A 12,853-nucleotide genomic window follows, 5' to 3' on the forward strand; every position below is an offset into this window, starting at 1 on the left:
ACCAGACTCCAAAGAGAAATTGCTGAGCTACTATTCATCTGCAAATTCGACACCCTCAGCTCAGGCTTAAACAAAGACTGTGAATGGCTGGCTAAATACAAAAGCAGCTTCCCCTCCCTTGGTGTTCACACCTCCAGATCAACCGCTGGTAGTAGGGCCTCATCCTTGCTGACTGAGCTAACCTTGTTATCCCCAGCCTTGCTCTGGCTTATTTATACCTGGCCCTGCAGATTTCCATGACCAGCATCCGATGAAGTGAGTCTTTGCTCACAAAAGCTCATGCTCAAAACTTTTCTTTTAGTCTATAAGGTGCCACAGGACCCTTCGTTGCTGTTACAGATCCAGACTAACACAGATACCCCTCTGATACTTGTTAAATAGGTATGCACTGCCCAGAAGTAAATCACTTTCCTTGTCACCCTGCTTGCTTCTCTCTTTTTTTTCTTCCTCAGGGCGTTGTTTTGGCTTCCCCGTTCCCTCTGCACCAACGCTTCTTGTATTAAGCCAGAAGATCCCTGTGGTGCCCAGAACTCCTGTGGGGTTGGCCCAGCGAGTGGGTCACAAGTACAATGATTGGGCTGTGAAAGTGGGGACTGAGGATGGGGTGCCGAACCGGGAGGCATATGAGGGTGGCCGCTGAAGGTGCGGTTTAACCCAGCCACTGAGTCAAGCGAAACCAGCCCACTGCGCACAGGGACGTAGCACATCTGGTAACAGCTGCACGTTTTGCAGCCTCAGAGCTGCGGCAGACAGACACCAAACCTTCGCCAGCTTGCCGAGTCTCAGCTGTCACCTCTTCCAAGGCTGCGTCCCATCTTGAAGAGATCCCTTCCCATCCCACCCCATCTGCCTTCTCCTCCCCAAGCTCTGCTTCGCCACGGAATCAAGGGTCATGTCCACTGAGAGGCTGCAAGGCGGGTCCACGGTGTGGAGAGATGGGACTTCACCTGCCCTCCCCTAGCGTCTAGAGAGGTTCCCTGCCCAGTGGTTCTGCTCTGCGCACTCAGCTACCTGGGCTGTCCATGGAACCTGAGACGCTCACAGTGCCCTGACAGAATCAACCCACCATTGTCCTCCCAGAAACCTGGTCAGTCCCAGCCCCTGGCTCATCACAGGCCGTTCCAATTCTCTAGCTGTTTTCGCTTCCCCAGCACCCCTACGTGACCCACCCGGGGTTGGAGAAGGCCCACGTTCAACAGGTAAGGTCTAGCTCTTTTGAACAGAAACAAGTCTCCCTTGAAAGATGCCACCTTCTCCCGACAGATGCGCGCCCTGATTCACCTCAGTCAACTCTCTTCCATGCCCTTCTCCTACAGCAAACTGCCAGCAAAAACCGCCACGAGGAGTCTCGTCCTCGGGAGCTTCTTGGCACAGCAGGTCACCGTCACCTGGCCCTACCAACCGCTGAGCCACAGCCAGCTCCTCCGGCGTCCCACACCACCCCAGAATCGGCTCTGGCCCCTCAGAGAACTTTCCCACAAACCCCTTTCAAGCAGAGACTCACTGGCTTAAAAAGTCAGAGGCGCCCTCCATCCCCTGGCAGATTTGCATCACGCGTGTTCTCCAGCCCAGTACACGCAGGGGTGGGGCTCATTTCTTCCTCCTCGCGGGTTTCCACGCTGTTGAGGGGAACAAAATTACGTCACCTTGTTAATCTCCTCATGCCCGGGCTAGGCTAGCACCTGAGCAGAGAGAGCTGTCTCGCCCTTTGCCAGCAACACACTAGCAAGAGCTAAAACAGCAGCGAGAGAACACTGGTCTCTGGGATTCTGCCGTGATGCTGCCAGGACACCACCTAGTTACAGCACCACGCTCCCTAGCAGACACCAAGGCCCGTTCCCTTTGTTGAAGCAAAGGACTTCTCTGTGTTAGGCGGCTACCATTCAGCTTTATTGAATTCAGTAAGGCAACGGATGAGCCAAACTGGACAGCAGTAAAACCAGGTCCAGCAAGGCTGCTTGATGCAGCTAACACTGGTATTTTATACCCTTCCACAAACAAGTCCAACGTCAGAGGCAATTAGTTAGAGAATCATTTTCAGAGAGAAAACTTCAAACTCTCTTAGACAAAGGGTTAATGGGCACAAAACAGGCATAAAAGCACTCCTGATCCACACACCGGTCAGCCAGCATTTTAACTGGTTAATCAACATTTTAACGGAGTGGGGCCATTCTGTTAATGATTTAAAAGTTTGCATCTTACTGAAGAGGAATTTTCACACTACTCTGGAAAGAGAGGCGGCTGAACTCTCTTTTATATTCATATTTGACACATTAACATGGGGTTTGAACTGGGAAGCGAATTTTCTGGGTCCCTCTAGGGGCTCGTTTGCATATTTGGCTTTATCTAATTCTTGACGCCCCCCCCACAACCCCCCCGGCCCCTTGACTCTCTGATTTGCTCACCTTGATCATTTTTTTTTCTCATTTGTCCTCCTTGCTTGCTGTTTTTGGTTCTCTGTGCCTGAAGTATTGAGTCTGTTCTGGTCTGGCTCTGGTCTGAAGAAGTGGGTCTGTCCCACGCAAGCTCATCACCTAATAAATTATTTTGTTAGTCTTTAAAGTGCTACTGGGCTGCTTTTTTGTTTTGTTATCAGTAAAGAGGAACAGGTATCAGGGAGTAAGAGCCCCAACTCCAAACAGTTGATGAATGCATTCCGCTTAGCTCAGCCTCCCGGCCATTCCCAAATTGGTCAGGAAAAGTCCAAGCTCTTGGGTATGTACAGAAATAAGAAACAAGAAATGGTTCTATGATATAAAATGGCTTCCACACCTTCCTGGGCTTTAGCTGTATTGGGAAGCAACTCTGAGACAACTGCCCCCTCCTCAGCCACCACAGGCTGAGAGGCGCCTCCTGTCTGTCCCCAGACAAGGCAGGGAACCGCTCTTCACCAGACGCACTGCCATTCAGAACGGGCAGACCAGTAGGAATCGCCTGTCGCTCTCCCCAGGCCCTGCCTGGAGATGGGGCAGCTCCCTCCATGGCAAGTCAGAACTGTACCGGCCACAGGGACATTTCCTTCACTGCCAGTTCTCTAGCCCAGGAACAGGTAAGGTTGAGGGACACTCATGCTGCACCACCCTTCCCTGCTGTGACTGCTGATCAGCCCACAAGGCTGCCTGACCCCTCCTTCTCCCAGCACCTGGGATGTTCCAGGCAAATACTGGGGACAGGGTGTGACCCCTTCCCAGCCAAAACGCCACTGCCACCAGATAGACGGCAGCAGAGCACGCCACGCTCCTTCAACCAGTCCCTGGTGTGATGGGGTTCAGGGGTCCCCAAGCTCTGCACCCCGGCTGCAGGCAGGAGTGACTCTCACTCAGCAGGAGAATAGCGGGTTTATTAGCCGACAGGACACAGCGTCGTACAGAGGAATCAGTGCAGCCGGCAGAGACAGCCAGTCCCATCCATGCTGGGGAGAGGAGGCCCCGAGGGCCCCCAGAGCCAGGGCCTTGTCCCCTCCTTGGTCTTGCTCTCTCCCAGCCCTGACTCACTGCTTCCAACTCCCAGTTGCAATTCAAACCCCTCAGTCTCCACCTCCCCCTTTGTCTGCAGCCCAGGGGTGTCACCTGGTCGCCAGGTTACCCTCAGCAGGAGCCCCCCACCCTCTGTGAGCCCCACACGTACACACACATATCCCCCACTCCATCACACCTGGTACCTCCTTTGGATTCACTTCACTGAGAGAAGTGGGGTCTTGCTGGGGGGACTCAAAGATTTGCATCCAGGCAGCGGGGGCAGGGATGGCTCTGCATTTCCCTGGGGGCGACTGATGTAATGAGGGGAAGGGAGAGGGAACTTGTTGGCACCAGCAGGGGAGACCCCAGTGACTGGTGCCCATCAGACCCAGCTGGATCTGGCCAGTGAGAGGACAATGGGCTGTGCAGAGACGATGCTGGTGACCTGATCAGCTGGTCCCAGCCCTCTCCAGCTCCCCATGGCCAGAGGACAAAGGCCAAGTGAGGAGCGGTTGTGGGGATATCAAGGGCTCAGCTGGAAGGAGGGGGCTGCTGCATTGGGCCGGGGAAAGATGGGGCAGAGCCCACCTGGCTGTAGGGCAGACTCAGCTGTGCAGTGCTAGGGAAGCCAGGCCAACAGCCCTGAGCACTCCTGTGCTGTGTTCACTGTGTGTTGCTGGCCGAGAGTCCCTCCGGCAGGAGAACAGGGCTGCCTTGTTCCCTCTGGGGGTGGAGGCCCTGGGGGCCCCGAGTGAGGGGACACCCGCGGGGGCCCACAGCAGAGACCAGTGTGCTGGGGGCTCTGAGAGATGCGGTCCCAGGAGGCCAAGGGGCTGAACCCCCAAAGGAGAAGGGGCTGTTGCATGAAGGGCCCCCCCCAACAACCCCAGGGTCTGTACGGGCCAAGTGTGGGCATGGCCTGTGAGCCGTGGCAAGCACCAGGCAGACGGTCAGCGACTTCATCCATGTCCACAGCCGCACCTTTGGAGACCCCCTCCCCTCGGTAAAGTAAAGCTGGTCACACGGCAACAACCGCTCAGAGCCACGCGCCCCTCCGCACCCCAGAGGTGCTTTGCGCCTTGTGTGTGCCACTACCCACTAAACACACCTCTCCTCTTCCGGCCACCCCACGCGCCAGCCTGGCTCCGTGGGACTTCCCAGAGGGCACATTTCTGCTGTCTTGCTTTGGAGCCTTGCGCCTTGCCCGGGCTTCTGCTGCCGTTAGCAGCTTCTCCCTGCACCTCTGCAACCTTTGGTTTTCCCATTAAGCAGAAGTCAGCATGTTTGGTTCAGGATCCAGCCACGGTTGTTTCCTGCCTCCTGCTCTCACTGTTTCTGCAGCCCTTCTGCCACTAACAAGGAGCTCGCCCCTTGATTGGTGGCTGTCCTGCTGACAGCGATTCCCTTCCATCAACACAACTCTTCCGAGGCTTTTCCGCCAAGCCCCTCAGATCACCAGCCACTCTTTGCAGCACCAACTTTCCCAGCAAAGCTCTCAGTCCAAACGCGCAGATTTTGCATAGCTGGGCATCCCGGTCTAAAGCTTAATGGACCTGGTCCTGTGGGTCCAACCACAGCAGTGCCACAGTAAGAAGGAGGATTCTGCGGAGCACACCAGAAAGTCACACCTTATAGACTAACAGATGTTTTGGATAGTAACAGAGAGAAAGCCGGGTTAGTCTATATACTAGCAAATCACAAAGCAGTCTAGTAGCACGGTAAAGACTGACAAGAGATATTTTGGAGCATCAGCTTTCATGGGCAAAGACCCGCTTCATCACATGCATGTGATGAAGCGGGTCTATGCCCACGGAAGCTGATGCTCCAAAATATCTGTTAGCCTATAAGGTGCCGCAGGACTGCTTGTTGTTCTTGAAGCTACAGACTAACACGGCTCCCTCTCTGAGACTGGACTCCAGCAAGTGTCATTCCAAGGCAAATTGAACACAACAATGGCCAGACTGGGTCAGAGCACAGGTCCGTCTCGCCCGAGGTTTCCACTACCTCCCGGCAAACAGCTGCACAGGTCGACTGTGAAGAAATTATTTCTTGGTTGTGGGTTTAGCTCTGCTGCCTGTGAATTTCTTTGACCAAGCCTCTTGTGCGATGTTAGCGAAGGTGTGCACAACATTTCCTTATTCTGGTTTTCCACACCGCTCGTGATTCCCTAGGCCTCTAGCACAGGGGGTCCAGCATCTTCAACACTGTGGACACATGGACACACCTGTGATGGAGTGGGGGATACCTGTGTGTATGTGAGTGGCTCACAGAGGGTGTGGGGTCCTGCTGAGGGTAACCCTGACAACCAGGTAACACCTTTGTACAGGAGACAAAGGAGGAGGTGGAGCCTGAGGGGTTTGAATTGAAACTGGGAGTTGGAAGCAGTTAGTCTGGGCTGAGGGAGAGAGAAACAAAGGAGGGGGCAAGGCCCCAGCTCTGGGGGCCCCTCGGGGCCTCCTCTCCCCAACATGGATGGAACTGGCTGTCTCTGCCGGCTGTACTGACTCATCTGTACGATGCTGTGTCCTGTCGGCTAATAAACCTGCTGTTTTCCTGCTAAGTGAGAGACTCTCCTGCCTGCGGACGGGGTGCAGAGCTTGGGGGACCCCAGAACCCCATCACACTGGTGTCAGAAGTGGGATGTTCTGCACCCCGAGGATGGAGCATCCAGCAGTAAGTGACTGGGGCCCCGGAAGAAGTGGGGCCTGCGAGACCCAGGTGTGCTGAAAGGCAGTGAGGTGCAGTCCCCAAGGCGGAGGGGCCTGCGGCCGAACCCAAGCAACTGCGGTTGTGGTCCTCGAGAGGGGGTGTCACACCCGAGGAGGGGTTACTCCTGGGAATCTGTTGGAGTCGGTCCCAGAGGGTGGAGGGGCCAAGAGCCCAACCCCCAGGAACAAGTGACCCCTGAGAAGGCTGACGCTAAATGAGTCCTTCCCAAGACAGGGTGCTCATGGTCCCTGAGAGCGGGTGTCACACTGAAGAAGGGGTTCCGCTGGGAGTCTGTTGGAGTCGGTCCCAGAGGGCAAAGGGGCCTATGGCCTAACCCCGGGCAGCTTGTGACCCGCAAGGAGCCTGGCACACTGAAGGGATTCTTCCAGGAATCGTGGGGTGCAGAGGGCATCAGCCTAAGAGCCTGCAACCACACTGAGCAACTCTGCTGTGAAGTGGCAGCACCTGAAAACAAAATCGAGATTAAAAAAGCTGGACAAGGCAGCGTGGATGTGCAGTGGCAGAGGTGAGGGTTAAGGAAAATCCTGCAGAGGTGAGCCCGAATCGGGGCAGGGAACCCTGGACTGCATGGAGCTCTAAACCGAGTGGCCTGCCGCAGCTCAAGGAGGGAAGGAGCGATTCCAACCCATCATCTACTAGTGGCCAAGACAGACCTGCGAAGAGTTTTCCAGGCCTGGGCCAAGGAAGGTGCCTGTGTGTCTGTGCAGGAAAGCAGCTGATCCACTGGGAATGGCAAGTTGTCTGTGAGAGAAGCTGCTTCACCTTCTGTGTGTGTGTGGAGACCAGCCGGGGGGCTGGGACAAAGGAGAAAGTGTCTCCCATTGCCTGTCTGTGTTGAACAGCAGCAGCAGCCTGGGGAGAGAGCAGAGCCTGCGTTTGGAAAAGGTGCCAATGAGGAAACTAGCCCATTGTCTGAGGAGGATTCCTCAGCCTAGGGTGGCTGGAGAGGGATCCACCAAAAAAGAGCATTCCAGGTGTGTCTCTGAATCCAGCCATGGGGGCTGGAGCAGAGGGAATGGCTCTGGGATGGGCAGTGGTATCCCTGCTAAGGACACTGGTCCTTGGTGCAAGAAAAAGTGCTTCTGCTTCTGGGGAAGTGAATCCTTTGCCTGAGCCTGTGGGGGCTCAAGATGGAGCCAAGATCCCAGAGCTGGATCTGAGGGCAGCTGAAGCCCAGATGGGAAGTGGGCCTACCTCTGTGTCTCTCAGGGGGGATGATGCTTTAACTTGGTCTAATCCAGTTAGTATCATCAGGGAATCCCAGAGACCAGACGATTCTGGTACTTGTTCTTTGCCTGATGCTGAGGTGTTACTGGGAGGGGGTGAGAGGACTCTGTCCTACCAGAGTCATCCTCTCACCAGGACACAAGAACAGACGGGCAATGGAGTTACGCTGACTGATGAAGATAAAGGAGCTAGTAGCAGAAGGGAGGAAAGGGATCCTAACCTTCTGTCCGGTGGTACTGGCTGTCTGCCTGGAGGGGGATTACGTGGGAATCTGCCTAATGGGCCAGAAGTGATCCTGGGTGTAGGTGAAACCCAGGAGCTGGTTGTGGCTCAAGGGAGCAGTGCCCCTGTGGAGCCAGATGGGTGAGTTATTGTTTGGCGGAGCTCTTGAGGAAAAGAATTTCCCTAAAACTTTTCCTGACCCGTCTGTGGGGACTGCAGAAAATGGGAGTGAGGTGAAGGAGAGTGAACAGGAAAGGTGCATGTCTGTAAGAGCCAGAGCAGCCCTTTGCCTGGGGAGAAGTTTGTTTCAGCTCCTGATGGCCAGGACCTGCCTCAGTATGAAACCACTGGCTGTGCTCTGAAAGGGTCCAAAGCAGGCAGTGTAAAAGTTTCTCAGAAATTGGAAGTTGGTGCAAGTAAAGTAAAAACTATCAGGGAATGTGAGCAGCCCTGTAAAAACCAAATAAAACAGCTGCACAGTCAGTCTCTGTAGCATGCAGAAGAGCGCCAGCAATTCCCCATCTCCAGATGGTGAAAACACTTATATTCTTATACTGGACTCCACTTCTAATTCCATGGGGAGGCAGTAGTTGGAGGTGGAAGAACAAAGAAGCTTTGGGCCTGGTGGGCCAGTAAGGGATAAACAGGGATTCCTTCATGTGGATTCTGCGTCTGGAACTCACAAAACAACTCTCAAAAAGCAGTTTGGTTTGCAAATTTCCAGACTGGTAGGGAGGGGGCCATCTCCCTGAGATCATCAATGGCCCAGCTCTTGTTAGAAGGGAGGGCACAGCCAGAGAGATCAAATTTCCACCCCAGGGGGCAAGGGAGAAGATTAGAACTTAATGGTGCTAAGAAAGGCCTCAGCCATTTATCCCCAAAATACCAGATTCTCAAGGAGGTTACACAAAAGTTGTGGTCTACCAAAGAGCAACGTAAATGTACAGTTGCAATGGGTTTGTTCTGTTACTCATGCTAACTACTGTAACCAAGGGGGTGCTGCTACCAAAAGCTGTAAAATTGTACCATGCACTAAATGTTTAAAAAAAGCCATTTAACATAATAACATTAATGTAAAAGCATAAGTTGTATGTTAAAGAAGTCTGTAACTCTAAAATGTCACCATTGTTCCCTGTAACTAGTCTTGCAACCTCTCACATGAGGAGGAACATTCCAAACCTATTGTGGGGCATGGAAGGGAAAACTGAGGCACACAACCATTTTGGTGGTCTGGCTAAATGCCAAGGGTGGAAGCATTTGTACCTTCTTTTACTGGACTGTAACTAAATTCCAGACATTGGCCGGAGCAGCTGTATGGACTGGTGGTCAGATGGGGCAGGACCCAGACCACAAAAGACCTGTTTAATCTGTTGGTGCTGCAGCATCTGTATGGGCTCTGCCTGCCCAATTTGAGAACGTGGCTAACGGACCGGGGCTGAAGCAGGGAGACCGACCAACCTAAGGGAACTAAAGGGACTTGCCCGGCTGCATCACATGAAAAGGGCCAATACCAAGCTCCTAAGTTGGAGCCTCCCCCAGCAGGATTATAACATGGAGGTGGTGCACATCAAGGGAATCACTGAGGGTGCAGCCGATGCCCAATCACGAGGGGAGGGCCCCAAACTTCCCCAGGTCACTGGCTGAGTGACCCCGCTCAGTTCGGTCTGGAAGGGGGGAGAGATGTGATGGAGTGGGGGATACCTGTGTGTATGTGAGTGGCTCACAGAGGGTGTGGGGTCCTGCTGAGGGTAACCCTGACAACCAGGTAACACCTTTGTACAGGAGACAAAGGAGGAGGTGGAGCCTGAGGGGTTTGAATTGAAACTGGGAGTTGGAAGCAGTTAGTCTGGGCTGAGGGAGAGAGAAACAAAGGAGGGGGCAAGGCCCCAGCTCTGGGGGCCCCTCGGGGCCTCCTCTCCCCAACATGGATGGAACTGGCTGTCTCTGCCGGCTGTACTGACTCATCTGTACGATGCTGTGTCCTGTCGGCTAATAAACCTGCTGTTTTCCTGCTAAGTGAGAGACTCTCCTGCCTGCGGACGGGGTGCAGAGCTTGGGGGACCCCAGAACCCCATCACACACACCACCGAAGGTTTGCAGACCATGCCTGAGAAGGCGCTGCAGTTTGCCACTTCCCTCACTGAAACAGTATCCTTTGGTGTCTGAAGTTGGCTTTTCAGGTCCATCAAAACAGCATTTTGTGATTTCCCTACATCCTGCGCGCACTGGGCTCTGTGCATTGTCTCACAATGTCGCTGTGATGGAGTGGGGGGTTGCGTTTGAAAGAGTCAGGCTGGATGTGTGTGTGACAGGCAGAGCAGCTCCCAGTGGCTCAGGATGACCCCCTGGGCTGTAACGTAAGCTGGCAGAACAAAAAAGCAGTCAAGTAGCACTTTAAAGACTAACCAAATAATTTATTAGGTGAGCTTTTGTGGGACAGACCCACTTCTTCAGACCATGGACTGCAGTTTTGTTTTGATAGTATATAGACTAGCACAGCTTTCTCTTGATCTTTTTCTTCTGATTTGTCCTCCTTGATTACCGTTGGTGGTGCCTTAAATGTTGAGTCTGTTCTGGTATAGCTATGGGCTGAAGAAGTGGGTCTGTCCCACGAAAGCTCACCTAATAAATTATTTTGCTAGTCTTTAAAGTGGTCCTTGACTGCTTTTTATTTTGATAGCTTTCTCTCTGTTACTAAGCTGGCAGGTAACACCTCTGACCTGAACACAGAGCAGGGAGGAGCCGAGCAGGGTTTGAATCAGAGGCCAGCAGTTAGAAGCTGGAGGGTGAGGGAGTTGAAAGGAGCCAGCCAGGCTAGGGGGGAAGCTGGACCCCGGAGGGGCACCCCTCGGACTCCTCTACCCAGAACAGGTTGGAACAACTGTACTGACACCTCTGTGCTGAGCTGGGCCTCTGTTAGCTAATAAACTTCCTGTTCTACCTGCTGAGTGAGAGTCACTCCTGCCTGCGGCCGGGGTGCAGTGCTTGGGGACCTCTGAACCCCATCACAGTCGCCTCCTATTATAGTCTGTCACGCCACAGTGAGGGTTAGTAGGCACACAGGACATAGCAGCTTTGCGTGATTTTCAAGGAACAGAAATTCTTCCCATTTTGCGTTAAACACTTACCCGCACCAATTTCTTTATCCCTCCCACTCTTCAGGGACGCACACACCTTTACCCAATCTGTAGGGTTCAAGATGCAACCCTGCTCATTTAAACGCCTCCTCAGTCCCTAGGACTCACGGCGTAATTCCCTGCAGTTCTGCAGGATCCGTGCCACAGAAAAAGCCTTACACTGTAATATTCTTATTCTCTATTTATGCAATTACCAAGCAAGCAGAATACATGTTAAGCACACAGCATCATGCTCACCAGTCCTGATAAGGCAGGCAGGCAGCCTTCCACTGTTGGGACAGGCAAAGTCAGGTTCTAGATGCTGGTTGCTGCACCTCGGAGGCTGGCAGTGCTGGTCTGGGTGGGGAGTGGGTGAGTCTTCCCAGGTTCTTCCCTTAAGGCGCTCATTCTTCCAGCCTCTGAACGTGCGCAGCTACGCGGGGGACCTTTTTGAAAGGACCCACACCTTTCGAAATCCCCTTATTCCACTCGCTGAGTGGAATAAGGGGATTTCGAAAGGTGCAGGGTCCTTTTGAAAAGGACCCCCATGTAGCCGTGCCAAGCCGCGCGCTTTCGAAGTGCTGCAGCCGGAAGCATCCTAAGGCTAACGAGGTGCTGAATATCCAATTCAGCGCCTCATTAGTAATCTTCAAAATATGGCTATTTCAAAGATTTGTGCCCGTGTAGACACAGCCCATAGGCGTGGCTATGGCCTGAAGACATGGGTCTGCCCCACAAAAGCTCAGCACCTAATAAATTCTTTTGTTAGTCTTTAAAGGGCTGCTGGGCTGCTTTTTTCTTTCCACACTTAAGCCACGGCGAACGAAAAACGGAAATCAAGGTGACACGTCTCAGAGAGGAGCTGTGTTAGTCTGTAGCTTCGAGAACAACAAGCAGTCCTGGGGCACCTTGTGGACCGACAGAGATTTTGGAGCATGAGCTTTCGTGGGCAGAGACCCCCTGAGTCAGATCTTTGCCCACGAAAGCTCATGCCCCACAGTCTTTGTCAGTCTGTGAAGTGCCCCAGGACTGCTTGTTGGGCTCAGTAATCAAGGTGAGCAAATCAGAAAACAATGGTCATGTTGCCTCCTTCTTAAGGTGGCACAGTGGCAGTTCGTGCCCGGTGTGCAACGCTGGCCCAATAACACACCGAGAGTGGAAGAAGAATCTTTATTTGGCCTGCCAAGTAAGGTGCAGGGGGATCTCTCCTCAAAGCCTGCATGGCTTGCAACAAGAGATGAGCACTACTTATACCTCTCTCCGCCTTTGTTCATCCCCCCTCCTAACAAGCCAGGGGAGAGTTTCTCATCATTCCCTTATCCACTCCTCCAATTCAAACTGAATTCCTGCTGCTCATGACATTCCGCTCTGGTAATTCCCTATTGATCAGGAGGTAAAGTACCAATAGATTATTAACAGAATGTAAGTTACAGGGAGGTAGAGTTATTCAGTCGTATAGAACATGGACCGGATTTCAGTAACAAAACAATGCTGAATTTCATGAGAAAATTAAGCAGGATTCACTAACAATGCTAAATACAATATTGAACCTCACGGGAGCATCAGCGCGCGTTCATTTACAGAACTAGGTTTCTATGAGTACAGAAAATAACAACGTTTCCCCCGCCGACAGTCAAGGTGAGCAAATCAGAGAGCAGGGGCGGGGGGCGGAGTTAAGAATTAGATTAAGCCAAATATGCAAACGAGCCCCGGTAATGAGCCAGCACATTCCCCTCCCGGTGCAAACCACGTGTTAGTGTCTCATTTGCATATGAAAGAGAGTTCGGAAGTTCTCCCTGGGGCGCGTGGGGCGGGGGCGTCCCGCACCCCGGGGTGGGAAAGTCTGGCACGTGACACCCCCCCCCCCAGGGCGGGGGCGGGGCCATCCGGCCGCCCCACCCCCGCCCGCAAAAGACTGCGGGGGCGGAGAATGATCTCAGCGCCCCGGCACTCAGCGTCAGGGGCGGGGCCAGCTCAGGGCCCCGCCCATTCTGCCCACCAATGCGAAGCAGCCCCCTGGCCAATCAGCGCACACTGTGAGTAGGGGGCGAGGCCGGGATCCGCAGGGTTCAATCAGCGCGGGGGAGGGCAGAGGCGCTA

Source organism: Carettochelys insculpta, chromosome 2 (genome assembly GCF_033958435.1).
Source record: "Carettochelys insculpta isolate YL-2023 chromosome 2, ASM3395843v1, whole genome shotgun sequence".
Classification (NCBI taxonomy): domain Eukaryota; kingdom Metazoa; phylum Chordata; order Testudines; family Carettochelyidae; genus Carettochelys; species Carettochelys insculpta.